The sequence below is a fragment of the Protopterus annectens genome, chromosome 17.part0 (assembly GCF_019279795.1).
Source record: "Protopterus annectens isolate FY-2018-M chromosome 17.part0, PAN1.0, whole genome shotgun sequence".
Lineage (NCBI taxonomy): Eukaryota > Metazoa > Chordata > Ceratodontiformes > Protopteridae > Protopterus > Protopterus annectens.
Window position 1 is genome coordinate 370,744,363 of NC_056751.1, and position 21,932 is coordinate 370,766,294.

Below are 21,932 nucleotides of genomic sequence, written 5' to 3' on the forward strand. Positions count from 1 at the left end.
CGGAAATGGCAGGCAGCAGAACTCATTTCAGGGTAGCAAGACTCAAATAAGGAAAGTGGTGTGTGTGTGTAAGTATGACTTGAGCAGTTTGTTTATTAGCCTGTGTCTCTGAAGCCTGTGCATTTATTTTCCATATTTATTATTTCGGTATGCTGATGAAATTTTTGTGAATGCACTGTTAGGCAGAGTGGAAGTGCAGCAGTTCCCAGCTGAGTGCTTCTTGTCTGACAAGCAGCTTGTTGTTAAGTGGTGGGCAGTATCTTTTTTTAGCAAAAATGTTAGCCTGGAAAATAGTAGCTCTGGCTGTTACAGGAATTAAGATGCCTTTCCTTTAAGTATTACAGTCATGTGCCTCTCAGACTGTCCAGTTTAATGAATCTCAGTATCTTTCAGCTGTTTGCAAAGGAGTAACATTTTGAGCTGAAAGAAATGAAATTAATGAGATACTGGGAAGGCCACATTCCTATCTAGGAAGCAACACATTTAAGGCAGCTGCTTTTCCTGTTTGAGCTGTAAGCAGATTTGACATCTTGTATTAAATTTGTAACTGAGTTTAAACTTTATTTATCTGTGCTTCAGTATATGGGGTAAAAGAAACAATTTGATTGGTTATTCGTACATTGCTTTTCAATTTTTTCCTATTAAGCTTGTTCCATGTCAGCTCAAAATCCCTCTGCAATGCACTAAGGATATTGCCTATATTGTGCAATGCCCTAATGCAACTATCTACATTTTGCAATGCCAGAATGATATTATCTACATTATACAATGTCTTAATGATATTATGTACCTTATGCCCTGCCGAGTAAAATATTATCAGCACATAGCATGTATTTAAACAGTGGGAGGTCCCATGGAAGGTTATCGAAGGAAATTGTAAACAGAAAGGGCCAAGTACTAACTGCCAGGATATACTTTTTGTGATGTTAACAGATCCTGTGTTGCCATCAGTGTCAGCTGTGTGAAACAATCTACTGGAAAGGCAGTCTTTGAACCATAAAGTGACCATCTGAGACTTCAGGCGTGGTCAGTATTATGGAACAGTAGGTTATGGTTAGCTGTTCTGAATGGTCCTTTAAGATCAAGAAAGAAAGAAAGTAGCTCCTGAGTAGTCTATTATCCATGTGGCAGTGTAGCTGGCTAGTGAATGAGTATAACATATTTGTTCTACAGCTTGGATGAAAGCTATGATGAGTGTCAGAGAAAATGTCATATATCTGGATGTAATCTAGATCTCCATTGTAAGCAGTCTCAACCATCTCTATAACCATCTGTTAAAAATATATTAATTTGTGTATACTTTGTGTAACAATACAATGCATATTTTATAAACATGCTCACCTGTATTTATGACAGCGCAGAAATTGCATATGTAAACATTTATCTATATTATAGTAAAGAATTCCTAGATGGTCTCAAAAAAGTATCTCAGCAATTCTTAAATGTTAATGCTTTCCTGGGATGAAATAGCCTGAGACTGAAATTGATCATGTGTGATCAGTATTCTACCCAGGTTAACAAATTTAAATAAATAACTAAATCTGATCATAAGCTAGATTTTCAAGTATCTTTGTTATAGCAGAGACTCATAACAGTCCTGTAGTCTGCTGCAGAGGAAAGTGTGGAGTTGTGTATGAAGCAGTAAGGCTGTGTCTTGGTGGTTAATGATAGGCTGAATATTTGTGTCATTCATTTGCAAATCATTTTGTTCCGAACTTTAGTATCTGAGGGTGTATAGTGTAGAACTCTTAGTCATGTGTTCTTCAGTGCTGTTTCAATGAATGTGAGTTTCAAGGGCAGAGAAGTTTTAATGCCAAGCCTATTCTCATTATGAGACAATATTGCTTTGTTTACCAGATGATGTCTATTAGTGTTTCTGCATTGTTGTGCTGTAAAATGTAAAAATAAAATCCAAATAATCATTGTAGAAGTAAAGCAGTATGCATACATTAGTGTTTATGGTAAATGGAATGAAATAGCCAGGCAATGGGACATTGGAATGGCTGCAGGGGGACTCTGGTGCCATATTTTGGTTGTCTGTTTTTCGGTTTGCGTTTGAAAGTTGGTATCCCACAATTCCATCGGAGTGGGTGGGGTTACATAATTTTATATGCAAATTAGATGTTAATCAGCGTACAGATTTGTACCTATTTTTCATGAGCCTTGTCCAGATTTTTCCAGGTTGAGAGGTATGATGGTTATGCTTGTGTCAAAGCCATCCACATTGGGGTATGAGCTACTTTTTGTTAATTTTATGTTTGACACCATTCAAGTTTTTGGTACTGGAATTTCATCTCTCAGAGTTGTGAGCTGCAGCATTCCATGTGCACTATTACCTTAAGTGGAATTGAAGGTCTTGCGCTTACTGCTCCCTGCCTACCACAGATGTTCATATGTATTCTTTTACATCACTGCATGTTCCCTTAAGCAGTTGTCAGCAACAAGTCCAGCTTTGCAACTACAGATCTCTGTGTACTATAAATATTCACTGGTTCTTTTGCATCCCTGCATTTTCGCTAGAGCAGTTGTGGGGGAATAGTGTAGTCCTTGCAGATACTGTTCTCTGCTCAGTACAACAGTTTACATATATTCTAGCACTCAGCTTTCCAGTTTTTTGCAGAATATCCAGATTTTTGCCTTACACTTTTGGTCTGTTCCTCATAAAATGTGTGGTTTTCTGGCAAATCAGTGAGAAGTGAAGTCACTAAATAATGACAGATATTTACATTTCAGACATATCCTTCAGAAAATGCATGGCAACATTAAATGTTTAATTCTAGCAACTTTCTAAGTTTATATAAGCAGTATTTAAAATTTCCTCCGTATTTTTGGGCTTTGCTCTCCCATTATTTTTGGCTTCATCCTGATTTCTTGTGCTAAGAGGTTGGGAGGGATTCTGTACCTGAAGCAGTTGTCATGGAACAGTGCAGTCTGTATACTTACTGTTCCTGTGCACTGCAGATGTTCACATGTGTTGTTTTGCATTACTGAATGATCACTGGAATAGTTGTCAGGGAGTCATGTAGTCTTTACATTTACTGCTTTCTGTGTAGTACACATGTTCACATGTGTTCTTTCGCATTACTGCATGTTCCCTCTATCAGATGTCATGAAACCATGCAGCTCTTGCTTTTACTGCTCTTTTTGTACTATGTCTGTTCCATTCCCACGTGCTGTGTTGTACCACTTCATGCTACCTGAAGCAACGGCCAGTGGACAATGCTTTCCTTTCACTTACTCTTCCTATGTATTATGCATGTTTACATTTGTCCCGTTGCATCTGTTGTGTAATGCATCTGTTCCCTGTGTTGTGTGCTGTGTTGTATCATTTCATACTACAGTATATGAAACAGCTGCAAAGGGACAATGCTGGCCTTTCACTTACTGCTCCTGTGTACTATGCATGTTTACATCTGTTCAGCTTTATCACTGGATGTTCCCTGGTGCAGCTGTCAAGGAATAGCTTCCATGTCATTATTATGGCCTGCTTACATGGTTTTGCTACAATACCACAGCTTTCTCAGTTAATTCCCTGCACAATTTAACAATTACCTTGGTGTTCAGTGCACTATTGAGGTCATATATGTGACAACACTTGCAAATGTTGTCATGCATGTGGTGACTGATCTAGCTGTGGTATTTCTGTGTCCTCATTACACTACTGTTAGCATGCTATGATACATTTACATCTTTGTCATTTTTATGTAATGTGTAGGGTCACTACACAGTGGTACAATTTTTCTTTGCCCCAACTGAACCAGCTTCTGCCTGCATGTTAAGGGTATTACCTAGAAGGGTGCCATTTATGCCAGTGAACTTGACTTTGTGCTAAAGAAGGTATCAAAAGCATGCCTTCAGTTATGTCTTACTGATTGAAGTAGTCCTTTTCATCTGTTGTTCTGTTTCGTGGGCCATGGTTGTAGAACTTCAACATTTGTTTAATCTATATCTTTAAAAAAAATGTGAGCACCAAAAACACCAAAGCAAGCCTTCCACTGCTAAGAAACAGCCAACGGAGGTACTGGATAAACGATTTTATTGTTCAACACCAACTGTTTTTAAAAACTTTTGCTTTTCAACACGAAACTGATTCCTGATAGAGCACAAGTACAGAAATAAACCAAGCAGGTAAAATCGCTTTGCTTTTCAGCACAATACTGACCCTTAGTAGAGCACAAACACGTGAGAATGTCCACACAGTTTAAATTTGCTTTTCAGCACGAAACTGACTCCTGGTAGAGCACAAGTACAAAATTGATCCAAGCAGTTTAAATCGCTTTGCTTTTCAGCACAATACTGACTCTTGGTGGAGCACAATTACGTGAAAAAACACCAAACAGTTTAAATCTTTACAGCACAATACTGCCTCTTGGTAGAGCACAAATACGTGAATAATCCAAACAGTTGAATCAAGCGCTTTCGCTTGGTCTCATTGCCAAGCTTTTTCAAGATCAAAAAGTAATGGATTTCTAACATCTTTTATAGGGACAATTAACCATCATGTGATAGCTTGATTAATTAAGTTCTTAAAGTTACACAAAACATTTCAAACGAGCAGTAAACAGTAGACTAGCCACTGCTGTGAATATACCAGTGTTACTCCGTAAAATGGAAAACCTTAAATAAAACATATGAGATCACTTTACTGTGCTTGTCACTACATTTACATTCAAAAGATTTAATATTAAAAATTGAAAAAGTGCATAAAAATATATATATAAAAATGTATAATAAATATATATAAAACTCTATGAATATACACCAAGTTTATAAAACAATGCCCAGCAAATCATATATTTAATTATTTGATTATGGGGCCATGTATAACAGTTTAAAAATATTTAAGTAAATTGATTGTTGAATAAATTAATTTTAAATGGAGATCGATGTAGTTTAAAATTGTGTTATTTTAAAAATTATGCTTGTTTTAAAAAACACACTAAAAAAGAATTTGCAAACTTTAAATTATTATATGACTTGAAAAAGTAACTTGCAATCATGAATTATTATAAAATTTTATATGAAGCTTTCATGCACAACTATTAAAACACTGTACTAGAAACAGATTAATACACATTTGATTACATCTTAATTCATGACAATAACTCCTTGATATAAATATCACAATCTGGCCATTCTTAGCTTAAGAACACTTTTAATGTTTATACTATCATTTAGACCGGGACTTGTGGCAGCATCCAATTTAAGTTGCCACAACAATTCCTTGTATTCCAAACGCGTTTCCCAGTCTCCCCCTCTACTATCCACTTGCACCTGTTCTAACACTATGAATTTTATGGACATTTCAGGACAATGTAATAGGTGTTTGTAAAAGGCATTTGTGTCTTTTTTCTTTGAAACCTCATACATGTGTTCATAAATCCTCTTTCTCAGAGACCTTTCTGTTTTACCTATATAGAAACTGTGGCATTTGGTGCAATAACCTAAGTAAACAATCCCTTGTGTTGCACAGTTTGTGTGAATACTAACTTTGAAACAAAAACTCCTAGATGGAATAAATAAGGAATCACTATTTATAATATGTGCACATTGTTTACAGCTTCCACATTTGTAAGTGCCTTTTTTCAACTTCCTGTTGTTACTAGTTCTTTCTTGCTGTTGAAATTTCTCAAACAATTCCTTTATGTTGGTGTCCCTACGTCTTGTAAATTTTGGATGCTTCGGGATATGTTTACATAATTCTTCGTGTCCAGTTAAAACCGGCCAAAATTTATTAACTGAACCAGCTTCTGCCTGCATGTTAAGGGTATTACCTAGAAGGGTGCCATTTATGCCAGTGAACTTGACTTTGTGCTAAAGAAGGTATCAAAAGCATGCCTTCAGTTATGTCTTACTGATTGAAGTAGTCCTTTTCATCTGTTGTTCTGTTTCGTGGGCCATGGTTGTAGAACTTCTACATTTGTTTAATCTATATCTTTTCCATGTTTCATAACACAAAGTCTACTACTTACTGACACTTGTAACAGACCTACAGCAGCTGGCTCTACAGGAACTACTCGCTGGTAAGTTATAACTGTGATGTCAGTACGTTTCCATTTCAGCTGGGTAGCATTTCATGGCCTTTGTCTGCTGTGTAATTTACTGGCTACAGCAAATAACTATCTGTCGAAGTTGTACAAATAATGCACTGGCTACCGTATATGGCAATGTTGGGACCATACCCCTAAAACACTGACCAGTGCACATGGCTTATTGGAGTCATGAACACTGGTTATTGTACATAACAGTTTTGGAATTATGCACCTAACCCACTGTTTACTGCACATAATGGTTTTGGAATTATGTATCTCACTTGTGTGGTAACTAAGTTCTCCTACCAGTAACCATTTTCCCATTATATTTATATTGTCTTTGCTGCCCTTTTTAGGCAAGTACCACATCTATGTATGTGTCTAGGGTGCTCATTTAACTACATGTGGATAGTAATTCCTGCTTTCTAGCACATCTGTGAACAAGACATTGTTGACAGTTCTTAGTTACAGTCAGTGTTCCATGGTAGAGCATGTCAGTTCACATGTGTATGTATTTGTGTTAGTACTTGCACTCATGGGTGATTGCGTGCATCTATGTACATGATGCAAAGATAGCGTGCTCTATTGTCATACATTCTTGATTTACAGGTAGTTTGCATACAAGATATATGGTGTTAAGCTGTTTTTTTTCAGTGCCTACTGCTTTCCGTTGTCAGTATATTGGACTGCATGTTTCACTGCAGCAGTTAAGGGCATTTTTGGCAAATGACATTATTGCACATGCATATATTTCCTACAATGGTGTAGTTACTATTAGCATGCCCTGACTCTTAGAATAGTGCGTTGTTACTGTCCATATGTTAGATGTAGCTATATCAGAGCATGGTTAAGCAACTTCTCCTGTCACATTCTTGAAAAGCTGACTTCAATGAATGCTGCGATTCCTGGTGCATTACAAGTTTCTGACCTGTCCTACAGCTACACAGTATAGATTGAAGGTATTCACTGTATTCCTTTGTAGGTGCTGCAGTCAGAGTGTGCCATATTCTTACTTACATGATTAGAACTTGGAACACGTTGTGATTAAGCTAGGTTCCATTATTATAGAGCAGTGCATCCTACTGATGCAAGCATTTTTAACCATACAGTCTTACAAAGATGTTTCAGATTCCACTGGAGCTAGTAACTTACATATTGCGCAAATGTATTTTTATAGCTCAAAACATTTATTCTAAATTAACTATACCGCAATTAATTTGTAAAGATTTATATGTCATATTTTATTATGTTTCAAAACAGCAATGTAAAAATGGCTTTTCCTCAGCATTTGCCAGGCATTGTGTACAGTATTCTCAAGTGTAGGGCATTCATTGTTTATAATGCATTATTTGGCCAGAAGGAAATTGATATAAAGAATTGATTGAAAAGAATTAAAATGGATTCATTAGCCTCTCTTCAACCTTCAGACAGCATATAATGCATAGACCTCTATATCACTTTGATGACTCATACTCAGCTAGATAGCTGTAAAGTACAATAAGCTATTTCTGGCATAGAATCACAGGAAATAAAGTCAAATAACACTGTTGGTCCCATCTGCTTTAAAAATGTCCATGTCCAAAGTAAATATACAGCTCTTACTGATCTGTTTCTTGTAAGGTCACCTATGTCTGTTCCTGACTTTCCCTGTGTCTCCCACTGCTGTTTTCGCCTGGCCATCTCTGCTAGTGCTTGACGTGTTTCCATTTTTTAAACATGCTAGTGGAATGAATTAAACCTGCTTTTTCAGACATGACTGAGGCTAGATTGTAATGCATGTAAAGTGCATAGGATGCAAACATAGCTGACATAATATATTAGTAATAATATGAAGGAGGGAACAGACAATAACAGTACTTTATTTTTCTCTATAACTATATCTATATCAATATCCATAAGCATATAAATAATTAGTTAGAATGTAGTATAAAAACTGCATTACATATAAGATTATAGTGAATACAGTCTACTGCTCAATTGCACAGTATTAATCAGCTCTAAGTGGAAAGAAACAAACTTTTTGAGTTTTATTTAGGTTCATAGGTTCATAGGCAGGTACTAGGCTAACGGCCCTGGGGCTTATATAAGCCTAGCCAAAAAGGTTCCCTGGCTTTCACCACCCAAGAAAATTATTTTCCTGTGCCCTTGTCAAGCAGTACCACAGAAGTGATCCCCGGGGTGAATTTTCTATTTCCCATCCAGTCATCAAGATTTTTCTTAAAGAGGGCCAATGAGGAGCTTTGCTTTACATGAATGGGTAGTTTGTTCCATAGTATGGGAAGTCTCTGGGACAGGAATCTATCCCTCCAACATGTTCTGTTTATTGTGGTGACAAGATTTAGGTCCCTGGAGCATGTGGTTCAGAGAGATTGGGATTTCTTTAAGTGTAGCAAGGTCAACAGCTCTGAGTTTGACATAGCTTTGTATGTTAGGCAGAGATCACCTCTGAATAGGCGATATGTGATGGAGTAGAGCTGGAGTTTTTTTAGATGGTCTGTGTATGGCATCTATTTGAGACCGGTAATCCTCTTAGTGAGGTATTTCTGTGGCCTTTCCAATTGTTGTAGGTGTCTTGTGAGATACATGCCAAACGGGGCATTGTACTCTGATGAGGGATGAGTAGAGAACAACAATGACCTCTGTTTTCTAGAGGACAACTCTTTTGTGGTGAGGTGTGCCACGTAGAAGGATTTCCTGACTACCGTGGCGATGTGGTTATCAAAGGAGAGACTACTGTCCACCTGTGTACTGAGGTCTCATATCACACTTTCAATGTTTAATGAGCTACCGCCTATGTGGTAGTTCATGGGTACTGAGTTTTCCCAAAGGGGATGACAATGCACTTCTTGGCATTGAGCTTGAGGCCATGATTTTGACACCAAGTATCTGTCTCTGTGAGTCCCTTTTTGTAGAATGTCTACATCATTAGGTGATTCTATTATGGCTCCCAGTTTGAAGTCATCTACGAACTTTGTTAGCCAAAGACCTTCTGTGTTGGCCTGCACTTCAGAGAAGTAGATGCCAAACAGGGGAGGACCCAGGACTGAACCTTGTGGTACTCCACTCATCACTGGTCTGAAGTCGGACTTGGAGTTGGCTACTTTTACTGTGTGGGTTCTGTCAGTGAACCAGTTGGTCACCCATCTTGTGACATAGGGATTTATGCCCAGTTTAGTGAGTTTATCTATAATTCCAGAGTGGGAAATGGTATCAAAAGCCTTGGCGAGGTCAAGATAGGCTGTGTGCACTACCTTGGCCTCGTCTACGGCTCTAGTGACTGCTTCAAAGAAGTCAATCAGGTTTAGTATAATCTACTTTTTACAAACCCAAACTGAGTGGGGTCCAGGGTTTGGAGGTTACCTATGTCTTTGTTTATAAGCTCCAAGATGATATGTTCCATGGCCTTGCAGACCAGGCTCATCAGGCTAATGGGGCAGTAGTTTCTGGGGTCCGTGGTGGCATCCCCTTTGTGGAGTGGGATAACCGTCACTGTGCGCCATTCAGTAGGCACATAGCCTGAGGTGAAGCTATGATTGAACATGGTACTTAGGTGGGGTACCAGTTTGTTCTGTAGTTTATGCAGTATGCAGCCTAGGATGTTGTCTGGTCCCATGGATGCTGTGTTCTTGGCTTTGGAGAGTGCGCTCTTTACTTATTCATCCATGATTACAGAGGCTTTGCATTCTTCTGGTATTAAGATGGGCCCTTTTGAGGTTAAGAGGGAGGTAAAGTTAGTACTGAATCTATCTCCCAGGATATTGGCAATATCTGTTGGTTTTGTATATTTAGTGCCATTGTGCTGTAGCTCAAACCAGATCTGAGTGCTGCCATTGAGATTCTTGACATAGCTGTAGAATGCTTTGTGGTTGTCTTTGGAATCAGTGGCAATTTTATTTTCATAACTGGCTTTGGAGGATTTTATGAGGGATCTCAACTTCTTGCTGAGGCTGACCAGGGAATTCCTCCAATCTTGGGATTTTACTCTTTTTTGAAACAGCTTCTTCCTTCTGTTGTAGAGTTTGTTTATGGCAGGGGACCACCAGATTGGCTTCCTTTTTTTGGAGGATAGTGTCTTGGTTCTGTTGGGGATGGCATGATCCATGCACTTGTGTATGTGCTTATACAGTGCATTTGTGTAAGATTCAGCAGTCGTACCTCTATTTTCTGTCTGCATGGGTGTCGTGAAGTTTGCCACTTCTGTCTTAAGAAGCATGAAGTTGACTTTGGAGTATTTTTTGATTGTGGTTTCCTTAATGGTGGGGTGGGGGTGGGATATGGATGTCTAGGGTGATTAACTTGTGGTCAGATCTGACCAGCAAAGAGTTGACCTCTGGCATGGAACACTGGTTACCCATATTGGTAATGACCAGGTACAGGATATTGCTGCCCCTGGTGGGGGTGTGGACAAGCCAATCCAAGGTATTGGAATTTATGAATTCCAGAAAATGTTGAGTGAATAAGTTAGGACATGAGTAGTTTTCCCAGTTGATGGTGGGGTAGTTGAAATTGCCCATAATTAAAGTATTGGATTGTACCTTAATATTTTCCAGTATCTTAAGAAATGAAGAGTGGGAATCCTGGGGCATGGTGGGGGATCTGTAACACGCTATAGCCTGGATTGGAGTCTTGCCCAGTATTAGTTGCACTTGGATAATTTCGGATGCATTATGTTGAGTAACTAGCATGGAGGTGTGGATATCCTTAATGAATATGGACACGCCTCAGCCTTTAATGTTTTGGTCCAGGTTAGGTGGCTGAAATGTATGGTATGAATTATAGCCTGGTAATGCAGGGGTGCTCTTTAGAGCCTTGAACCAGGTCTCTGTCACTGCACAGATATCGATGTTCTCCATCTTAAGGAGTGCCTTGAGTGAGTGCATTTTGAGGTTTCGACTTCTAGCATTGAGTAGCATTACCCTCAGAGTTTGCTTGCTTGTACCCGTTATGGTGGTGAATTTAGCATTTGAACCTTGCCTAAAAAAGGCACTATAGAGGTAGCAAGAGCCGTAGCTAGTATCTGGAATCCCAGGGGCAACAGGTGCAGGCCATCTCTGGTGAAGCATCGTGGTCTGTCGACCACGTCGTCCCAGGCAGACAGATACTGGATCCCCTTAGAATGACACCAGAAGCTTAGCCAATTGGTGAAGTCAATCATTTTGTCCTTGTACTGTTGTATCATTCTGGGCAATGGCAGGATGGTACTCAGGGCTAGGGTCATACCTGCCTCGGCTACAAGATCCGAGAGCTCCTTGTCTCTTTTCATGTAGTCCAGGGAGGTACATCTCAAGTCATTCACACCAACATGGACAATGACAGAGTCGTATTTGTACTTGTTGTGGAGAGACCTGAGTGCGTGCATTATGTGGTGGATCCTGGCACCCAACAGGCAGCTGACAGTAACTTTCTCCTTGTTTAGCCTGGTGAGTGGACATCAGTGTGCCTGACTATAGAGTCACCAATGACTAGTGTGTTGGGTACGTTGTTTTGCCTTATGGGCTGAGGTTGAGTGGCACACTGATTTAAGTTCTTAGGTTCATAGGTTAGTACTAGGCTAACTGCCCTTGTGAGCCATTGTAAGCCTAGCCAATTATCCCTTGTGAGAATCGAACCCTGCACCTTGTGTTTGTAAGGCAAACACCTTAACCATTAGGCCACCCTCCCAACAATTCTGTTGGCTATGTGTCATTTGGGTAGTCTTAGGGGGTGGTGGTTGTCTGCGTTTCAGCTTGAGAGGTCTCTGTTGCTTGGGCAGATTTTTATTGAGAGCCTCCATGAATGTGGGTGTGTGCTTTGTGTTTCTATGTGTGGGTTTTGGTTGTGTATGTTTTGAAGGACTATGTGTTGAGTGTGGTGTGGTGCAGGTCTTAACCTTCTCCTCTTGACTGTCTAGTCCAGTCTTGGCTAGAGAGAGAGCTTGGCTTCCAGTTTGGCTATATAAGTGCATCTCTTACAGGTTGTAGTGTTGGGTGGTAGGAGGAGAGGGTTGTCGGTGTACATGAGACAATTGCTACATTGTCCCAAGATGCCAGATTCATCAGGTGGACAGGAGAAAACACCAGGAGCTGACCCATGGACATGCCTGGATAGGTGCTTATTAATTTAAGTACTAAGAACTGCTTTCCTCTTGACAAGTGAGGAAAGTTGAGTGCTGTAGTAATTTGTAGTTTATTTAGTGCTTACAATGAGTTCTGAGCAAGTGCTGACTACAAGGAAACAGATTTGAGTGCTGAAAATAAAAACACTGGCTAGTTCTAGCCAAAACTAACTAGGTTAAGCACCAATCCCAAGAAGAGAAGCAGGCCACGGCCTGTTTGGTGATCCACAGTCTTGTCCCAGATGATGCAAGGGTTTGTAGGCTTGTAGCTTTTTTATGGTAGATGCCTCAAATAGCAACCAGACCAATCAGGTATGTTAAGCACAGACACTCACTCACTCTCCAACCGGAAAGACTCAGGAATAAATGCACTCTACTTCTACTCTCACCAGGATCAGAATATAAGCACAGATTATAAGCTGTCACCTATAGAGCAGTTATTAAGCTTTCTGGTGATCAGCAGTCTCCAGGAAATAATGTAACTGCACTCCTTCTCTCACCAGGAGAAAACAGAAGCACTAATCCTAAGATGACTACTGAGAGGCAGAATGTGTGATCTACAATAACTGGTGGTCTTGTAATAGATGCTTAAAGGTAAGATGAAAAATATGGTGTATCCTAAACACTGCAGCTTGCACTAGAGGAGTTAGATATGAAAGTAGGTAACTTACGTTTTACCTGTCTAAGAGTTAAGTTTTAGTGGAGAGTCACTATTTTTAAAACAGCAAGATAAATTTTAGATTTAGATTTTAGAATCAGTAAGTAAAGTCAGGTACAGCATTTACAGTGTAGTCATGTACTTGGTCTAAGAGATTTTGTCTCCTTCTGCTAAGTGATCTTTTGGACATCTGAAACTGCTACATCAAGGAACTTGGAGTTTTCCTTTTGTTGTGGCAATCTTGGGGTTACCTTACCTATTGCTGTAGAGTGCAGATTAGTAATGATAGGTGGATAATTAAGGAGACATTTATTCATTTTATACTTCCAGTCAAAGTGACAAAGTAAAACAGAAAAAAGCCATGGAAAGGATTGATGCAACCATTTCATTCCATTTGGCGTTGTGATTTTCGCCGTTTACGTGTTTCGATGTTTATGTACATCGACCTTCATGTGTCGGTGTACATAGCTTTGATGTTATGGACTTTCGGGCTTTTAATATAGACCCCTTTGTTGGTTGTACCTTTAACAATTTCAGCAGTGAGATGACTTAATCAGTGATGTCAGAGCATGTGATTTTAGTCTTCTTATTTAAATGAGGATTATGCACTTATTGTTTTGATTCTGATGAAATTCATATAAATTGTTGGACAAAACTCCTAAGTCTCTAACAAATTATTTATTGTGGGTTTTGTGCATTTTTGATTCCATACTCAAATTTGTTATTGTAATGTAAAACAAATTATTTTGAAGACAAAGATTATATTATCACAGATACATATCCTTATATGTGTCCTAATATTTCTCCAATAGAGAGGCCAACATTTATAATTAAAAGATGGCTGTTTAGATCGCATTGTGCTAGCATTCATTTCATTTTCATATGTGAAAGTGGTGCTAGGTTTCCCTGTTTGTAAGTATTGTTTTACATGTCATACCCAGGACACAGCAAAAAAAGTGGTAATTGATCTTAAATAATTCATGTAGGAAATGTACCATAAAATAAGGCTACATGGTTAGGAAACTGAAATTTATCTGACCACAATGCTTGAACAAATATTTGACATTTTGCCCAACATTTTTTTAGTATTTTACAATTACAGGCATGTTGCCAATCAGCTCCAACCTTTGTGCTGCATTTCTAATAATAATTATTTTCTTTATTTTTATATTTTCTAAATTATCTTTGGAGTAAGAAATGTTCTATGTATGCATTTAAATGCAAACTTTTCAGAAATAAAGTGAATTTTCCTTCTTGCTAAACCTGATGCTATGATCTTATCTATATCCATAACATTTGGATAATTAGTTTGATTTAGAAAATTACAATAATAATTTGGAATAGATGATCAATAACATAATGTCATATAAATAAGATGAAAATTAAATTAGCAGTTCTTTCATTTAAAAATGTAGACTTTATGTGGTTCAACAAAGCTGGCCAGTTCTTTATTCCCATTTCCATCATATTTTGTGTCTTTGTAAGTATGATCTCTAAATGTTAGTGTTTTGAGCAAATAATCATTCTTTAGCATTAATCCATATTTTTGAACAATATTGCCTCTTGGTAAAATTGTAGTTTCTTTTAGACAAAACCAAAACGATAAACCAATTACTAGCAAATCCAACATTTTTATTATATTTGAGTCTTCAATAGATCTGGGATTAAGATTATTGAGAAATATTGAGAACTTTGATTTAGAATGTACGCAGCTGTATTCTTTAGGAATGGGAATATTAATATACATGCAGTTTGTTTTGTATAAACTAAATAATTTTATTTAACAATTTAAAAAGATTATCCATACATAATATGTTATATATTTCTTTCTCTACTGTGGAATAAGCTGAATGTAGCAAGTGAACTGTCACTTTAAATACAGGTGCCATAACTTAAAAGTCATTTCCCGTGGTCCTTGTCATTACTTGCTGTGTTCTGTTATGATGGTTGAAAAAATTCTGGGATTATTTGTGCACTAAAGGAATGTTATCAACATTTTATTTAATTCTTTAATACAAGCTGTACTTATCATTAAAAATGTAGCTTGCATTCTATATATTTTTTGTGTTTTTCGGCTTTTCTTAGGGGTCGCCACAGCGGAACTCCGGTCCGCTAATGATTGGTAGTTGAGTTTTACGTGCCGAGTTACCAGCCCTGACGCACAACCTTCAACGAAGGTACGCCCATCATTTTTGATAATAACAGCATTCTGGTCAGACTGAACTTATCTTCAAATGTAAAAAATGTCTTATTACAAGTTAAAATTATCTGTTTTAGATCTTCAAATATAGCTTTGCGATTAACTTGAATATTTTTGACTATTTTAGATGATGTAATTCCTATGTATTTTTATATTTTACAATCACAATTCTATTTATAAGTATTTAATATGGGCTGGTATGGCTTTTGATTTATTAATAATGCATTGTCTTACTCTCATTAAACTTTAGTTAGACATCCATTCATATTTTAATGCACTATTCACATATTCTGTTAATTAGATAATGTTGATTATGTCAATGATATATCTTCTTCCATGGACCTGGATTAAATTTTACTCTTTTAGTTCTGATAGAGACCAGCTTGTTTAGAATATTTGGAAAATGGTGTTCAATAAGGATACTGCTGCATCAGTTTGTAGGGCATGTAAAGAAATCCATTTAACAGATTTTAGATTGGCGATAAGTATACATGTTTGGAAGGTAGATAGGTTAACAATTTGTGTCTTGGAAGGTAATGAATATGAGTTTTGATATTATTCTGCAAACAGTTTTTACCGAGGATAAACAAACTTTCTTTTTACAGTAGTTTTTTTTTAGAAAAGTCACTGTCAAATGTAATATTATTTCTGACTACTTCACTGGTTTGTGTTAGACGAGGCTCTCCCTACAATTGCCCAAATAAGCAATAAATGTTACAGTTATAGATGTTGGAGGAACATCTGCTTTTGTGCTGGTGTTTCAAAAACAATTAATATGCTCTATCTGTTTTCCAAAGGAATTTCCTTCTATTTTGGAAGCCAGTGGATTTAGAAATTAACCATGCTATTACCTTTCTTCTTTTCAGATATGCATATATTCTTTGTATGTTCTGCCTTTTTTCTGTTTCCTCCAGTTTATCCAACAATCACATATTTCTTATATCACAGCTCAGTTTGTTCCTCCTTTTATTGCAGCCTGCCATTTATATGATATAATACAATTTTTCTGTCCTTTACTTGATCTCAGTGTTGTTGAATCATGATCTTAAGAAGTTTAGTTGTTTGTCTCAGTTCTTTTGTATGAAATTCATTTATATGTGGAAATTATCCATCTGCAGTGAGAATTCATGAAGAACATTTAATATCTGTTGCAATTTTTTTCTTATAGTCATTTACTGTTGAGATCTATGACTGCTCAATTTCTAATGTTGCTCTACTCTGGCTATTTATAGGAAAGTCAAAAAATGGTACCAGAGTTGCAAATTCATAAATTTGAGAATGATTCCATAAAACAAGTTTTTAGGATCCATAGCTCCCTTTTTAATTGAGTAGTATGGTCAAAAATTATAAAACTCTGTAGAGCAACAAAAGAGAGTTGATATTCAGCAGCCAAACTGGATTCTACAGTAATAGGGTGCTTAATGTTAATAGATAAAACTTTTATAATTAAAATAGTCAGTCATAAAATGTGGCAAAATGTATGTCGGCAACACGCACAGCTACATAAAGTTCTGTCTGACCCAAGCCACCAAGTTTCAAATACCACATTTCAGCAGGGGGGACTGAAATGCCATCTACCTCCTTGCAGGGGAAGGTGGGGTGTTCTAGCTACGGCTATTGATCATGGTAATGATGGATTTGTTCTAGCCCATCCCCAAGCGATAGTCCTGGATATGGGGGGGCTAAAGTGGGCTGTTAAGCAGACTGAGGATTTTGGTGCAGAGTCATACTGCTGCTGGGGGACATACCCTAATATGCTACCCAGTGGTAGCCTGGCAAACTCTGCAATGGCTACCTTTAGAAGCTGCATTCCTGGTTCAACAAATGCTCAGCTTCATGACAAAGAGGCATATCTCTTACAGTATGCAACCTAACAGCCTTTTTGAGCTGCTATTGTGGCAAACTGGGCTGCTTCCCTCACCCTAGGATGAGAGAGAAAACAATTTCTCGCTCCCATCCTCTCCAGTCGGGCCGCTCCAATTCCTGTGCTGCCAATAAAACACTAGTTATGTGGGATGCAGTCATGGCTTTATTTCCCCTACAACACAGGACCAGGTAGCTAGTCTCTTTATATTATTTTAATAAATTAAAAGACAATTATGTTATGTGTTAATATATTATGCTTTTAATTATTAAACATAATAAAATACCACTTTTTTGACCAAAATTTATGTTCACCTACATCTTTCCAGTACATCTATACTTCATACATTCATTCCCCAATAATTACCTTCTTGTATTAAGGGTGACTGGAGAGCCAGGCCCTGTTCTGTCAAGCAGTGGGTATAAGAGAAAGAGTCAGTCATCAGTCTACCATGTAATGCCCAAACACTGTCACTGACATACTACCAACATACCTGTAGAAAATGTAGAGAACTGACATTTTTCCTTATGGGATGCCATTCAAATATGGAAGAAACCAAAGTTCTGATGAAACCCCCTATGGGCACACAAATGGCATACCAGTTATACACAGATGGTACCCAAGGCAGGAATTGAACCAGAAGTGTGGCATCAATACTAAGCACTGCACAATTATGCTACCCTACTTAGCTATTTTAAATGTTTGAGAATGAGTCTATGAAGCTCAAGGGAATCACATCTCCTTCCTGGACAGGAGCAAAGTAATACATGACAGAAGTCCAGTATCCACGTAGGTAGCTGTCCACTCCAAGCTGAAGTCAAAGCCCTGAGCTCTGTATCAGATTTTCAACCATTCCTCAAAGATAACAGTATACAGCTCTTCTTCTAACATAAAGGACATAGACGTGTTATTCTTATAAGAAACTTACCTGTAGTATTATTTGTCTAACAACATGCAGCACTCCACAAACGTATATACTACTTTGATTCCTTTCCTTGTCAGATCAGATGCACTGAAGTTAAGAATGACATCCCAATTCCTACCACATATGTATGCCTGTTTCATATCCTTTTCAGTCACTGCATTATAATAATTCCTCACTTTCCTTTTGTTGCAGTTTTATTTTCCAAATAGCCAAATTCCAGCAACAGGAGGAGGGCTGTTTCTTCACAGTCACTGCACAAGATGCCATCAATTCTCATTTTTTACTTATCTATTGTATTTATATGTTTATTGTTTTGGAATATTTACAAACTAGTAATTAGATTAAATACTGTAAAAATAAAGGATGAAATAATGGATGAATAAAGGAAGAAAAACATGCAAATTGCAGCAAAAATCTTTGTTGCACAATAGTTTTCAAAGGCCTTTATGTTGTTTCTGTTTGTCATCACCCAGAATATTTTATAGAGTACTAACAGATGCTTACTTATTTCTGTCCAGGTTTAAAACAATTAAATAATATTTTTGATTCTCTATACTTTCCTTTTGTCTCTGTGCTTTTATGCTTCTTACCTTCATGTTCTGGGAGTGGAACCCTTGCTCCAGTGCTTTAAAAAGAGCATTTTTTTTCATATTCCTGAGAATAAGATTTTCATCAACTTCTCTGGCCAAAATAAGCAAAGGGATGAGATTATGAGTAACTTTAAGATGAACTAATCAGTCAATCAATGACTTATGTTTAGGTTTTGAAAACAGGTTCCAACTGGCTGATACACATCAACTACAAAAGTATTTTACACTGCACACTGTCAGCATTCCAGTGCTTATTAAAATACTGACATGAACACACACCTCGGTTTATTGAAAAGTCTGTAACAGAGGAATTCAGAATCAGGATGTTTTTTTCTTTCTGATGCTGCCCAGTGCTCAAAATGTACAGTACCACTTCTCCGAATCATATGAATATCAAACAGAAGAAATCCACATCTGTTTTTAGTCATAGACCAGAAGCATCAAAGCATTCCATTCATATGTTAACCATGCATATCTTACTGGTCTTAGCTATGAAGAGGTGAGCTCATCGAAATGTCGCTTTCAACTAATCTTTTATAAACATTAATACTATACTCAGCGTATTCATTACCATTCAGTTGCCCAACTGTTGTAAAATTTCAATTATTTAAAACACAGAAGCTCTTAATGCATGCGGTCAATTAAAAGCTGAAAAACATACAGTAATACTTTCATATCAAAATGTATTTAGCACTAACATAACACAGTTGCTCAGAGGAACAGTTTATTCAGTTTTAAGTAGTGCTTTCGGTGCCTTGCACTGACTAACCTTCTTTTCTCTCTCAACAGTTTCATGAGTGAAATAATGAAATGATTTAACTGAATAATAATATAAGCTGTTAAATCTCCTTTGTTGTGCTTTCTGAATGTTGCAAACTGACAATGAAGAATGGAAAGCATTCATTCCAGGCTGAATATCTTGCCAAGCTGCAGCTCTTTCTGTCTACACATGGCAAAGGATAAAATCACAATGACATTTTGCCATACTGTATGAAACGTGGAATTTCACTTTGACAGGCCAAAAAAGGCAGATGTATACAGAAAGGTTGCAACATACTACAAAAGAAACGCGAGTCTATGGCTGCCATCTTGTCTGCTGTGACTTACAAGATACTACAGTAGTTTGAAATCAGATATTTTCCTGTACTACTAGATTGAAGTATCCACAAGACTAAACCCAGAAATGATGCTGATAATGAGAAATTTAACAACCATATGTTGTAGGCAATTTAAAGCAATGTGAATGCTTACCTGCTTTGTGGGTTATACCGTTGGCTTAGTTGTTACCAGTACTAGTACAGTAATTCATAAATTATATTTTGGCACTAAAAAAAGAAGCAGCTGCAGAAGAAGAAAAATTGGCTCAAATACAAAGAAAAGATCTCAATAATTTATTGACTGGATTAAGTGCTTTCATCATGTAAACTAGCAAGGTGTTTTCAGACTCACAGAAGGCTAGGTCTTATTAGTTAACATGGTAATATTATTTACACCTTACAATAAATTAATGAGTTCTTTTCATTCAGTGTTTGGGCTGATGCTTCTTTTCAAAATTATTTCCCTGTTTTGTTTTTGAGGCAGACTGAATTTCTATGCATATTGTTTTAAAGTGTATTTTGATCTTATATCAAATGTAGCACTGCAGTGTGCTCATTAGTCATAAATGACATAGCAGGAAGTCTTATTTAACTACTAGATGCTTTTGTTTTATAAAACTGCAGATATTTATCTTGCTTTTCTTTTCTTAGGAAAAGCTATGACCAAGTTCATTAGTACAGATGTTTATCTATCTATCTATCTGTCTATCTATCTATCTATCTATCTATCTATCTATTTATCTATCTATCCGCCTATCTATATATCTACAGTGGATATAAAAAGTTTACACACTTCTGTTAAAATGCTAGGTTTTTGTGATATAAAAATTGAGACCACAATAAATAATTTCAAAACTTTTCCCACCTTTAATGTGACCTATAACCTGTACAATCCAATTGAAAAGCAAGCAAATCTGTTAGGGGAAAAATATAAAAAATAAAAAAGTGTACAATACACTGGTTGCATAAGTTTGCACACCCTTAAACTAATACTTTGTTGTGTGTGCACAACCTTAAACTAATACTTTGTTGAAACCCCCCCCTGCATCTCCCATGTCGGGGGGTCTGCCCCCATACCTCCTGCAAATTAAATATACCAACTCCAAGATCGCACTACAGTGGAAAAAAGTTAATTTCCTAACCTAAGTGTATAGTGAGGTTAGGAAATTAACTTTTTTCTTTCCACTGTAGTGTGATCTTGGAGTTGGTATATTTAATTTACGGGAGTGTGGGGGGCAGAGCCACCCACATGGGGGGTGCAGGGGGGGCTTGCCCACCTGCAGAAATGTAGTAGAAAGTGTGTTTGTTAGTTAGGTATTGTTATAGGTGGAGATAATCTTATTTACATATGTATTGTTGCTTCCAATGTTATGAAGCACATATTCAATGTTCTGAGTTTTCAATGTTTTGGGATTTAGATGTTTTGGTCTCATTGTTATGAAATTCAACATTGTGAAAATTCAATGTTATGAAGTAGACCAATTTATGCTATATAAATCAAGGCTTGCACTGATGTATTTTGATCTGATCAAGTCCAGATACTAGAACGAAAGCGCTTAGCTTTCATTAAATAATTTTGAGTGTTCGACTTTCTGCTCCTGGTTTTTCATAGTTTTATTATATTTTTTTGGGTGGGGAGCTAAATATAAATATGTATGGCATTTTTTAATCTTATGATTTGTTTGAGCTGCTATTGCATGGCACACAATGTTGGATAGGCAGGTACTCAGCTTCAGATTGCTGCAAACCTGACATTTAGATAACTCCATTTTTTTAACTATATTCTTATTTTGACTAATCTAGGGTTACTTGCACATTCTGGTGGAAAACTTAGGATAGCTGCGGGGTACTGTGAACTTCCATGTCTTTCTGAAATTAGTTCATGTAACGTTGGATGCTCACTCACAATTGTCGAAATGTTGAAACTTCCCAACATACCTCTGGAAACTGTTATGTGTTACACTTCATAGAGATGCATATAAATTAGCCTAATTTGCATATGACACATTTAAATGGCCCTACATTTTCACCAATAAGCTGAGCATCTTCATATTAATTGGCAAATAGCTGAGATAGGGAGCAAATGTATTAGGATATTACAGACATACTAAAATAGGGACTTTTTAAAAATTATTATTATTATTTATAAGCTGCACTGAAACATTATTTCACTATTGCTGTATGGCTCAGTTGCTGTGCATGTTATGATAACATTGACTAACTGGTAAATTTCTGTTATTTTGAAGTTGCATTTCATAACACAAATAGTGGAACTGAGTAGTGATTACAGAAAATGATCATTACAGAAGTATACTTTACCGATTATGCTTCCCTGGGAATAAATGAAGTGATTTACTACAGAGATTTTACTGTGCAAATGACATTGACATGAACAGGTATGTTTGATGAATCTGATGTTTTGGTAGTGACAGTGAGGAAAAAAATGCAACATTAGCAGTCCATGACAATGGC